We start from the raw sequence: 1361 nt of genomic DNA on the forward strand, positions 1-1361 counted from the left end.
AATTTTATTACTCGGGTATCTCATAATTTAGAAATTTTATTATTCGGGAGTTTTCCAATTCGGGAATTTTATTATTCTAAAATTTTATTAAACTGGAATTTTCCAATTCCAGAATTTTATTATTCGGGAATTTTATTATTTTGAAATTTTATTTTTCGGCAATTTTCCAATTCCAAAATATTATTATTCGAGAATTTCATAATTTAGGAATCATCTGGTTCAGGAATTTTCCAATTTGGAAATTTTATTACTCGGGAATTTCATAATTCAGAAATTTTATTATTCGGCAGTTTTGCAATCGAGGAATTAAAAATATTCGAGAATTTCATAGTTCAGGATTTTTTTCTTCGTGTATTTTCCGATTCGGAAATTTTATTTTTCGGTGTTTTCATAATTCAGGAATTTTATTGTTCGGGAATTTTTCCATTTAGGAATGTTATTATTCGAGAATTTCAGGAATTTTATTACTCGGGAATTTTGTAATTCGGAAATTTTCGCATTTGGGAATTTCATGATACAGGAATTTTATGATTCGGGAGTTTTCCAATTGGAGAATTTCATTATTCTAAAATTTTATTTATCGGGAATTTTATTATTTAGGAATTTCGTAGTTTAGGAATGTTATTCTTCGGGTATCTCATAATTCAGGAATTTTATTGCTCGGGAATTTTTTAATTCGGAAATTTTCGCATTTGGAAATTTCATAATACAGGAATTTTATGATTCGGGAGTTTTCCAATTCGGGAATTTCATTATTCTAAAATTTTATTTATCGGGAATTTTCCAATTCCAAAATTTTATTATTCGGGAATCTTATAATTTTGAAATTTTATTATTCGGGAATTTTCCAATTCCAGAATATTATTATTCGGGAATTTCTTAATTTAGGAATTTTCTTGTTCAGGAATTTTCCAATTTGGGAAGTTTATTACTCGGGAATTAAATAATTCAGAAGTTTATTATTCGGGAATATCTTAATTAAGGTACTTCATTATTGTGTTATTTTTTTAAATTGAAAACTGTTTTATTCGGTAATTTTATTATTCGATAGTTTTCAAATTCGGGAATTTTATTATTCGGGAATCTTATTATTTGAATTGTATAAATCAAGAATTTTATTATTTGTGAATTTTACAGTGTCGTGAATCTTATTTTACGGACATTTTATTATTTGGGAATTTTCCAGTATTCGGGAATTTTTTTATTCTGGAATATTTCAATTCGGAAATTTTCTAATTTGGTAATTTTATTATTCGGGAATTGTATAATTGACGAATGTTATAATTCAAAAATTTTATATTTAGTCAACTTTTCAATTCGGGAATTTTATACTGTCAGAAATTTTATTGCTCAGGAATTCA

Source organism: Belonocnema kinseyi, chromosome 4 (assembly GCF_010883055.1).
Source record: "Belonocnema kinseyi isolate 2016_QV_RU_SX_M_011 chromosome 4, B_treatae_v1, whole genome shotgun sequence".
Classification (NCBI taxonomy): domain Eukaryota; kingdom Metazoa; phylum Arthropoda; class Insecta; order Hymenoptera; family Cynipidae; genus Belonocnema; species Belonocnema kinseyi.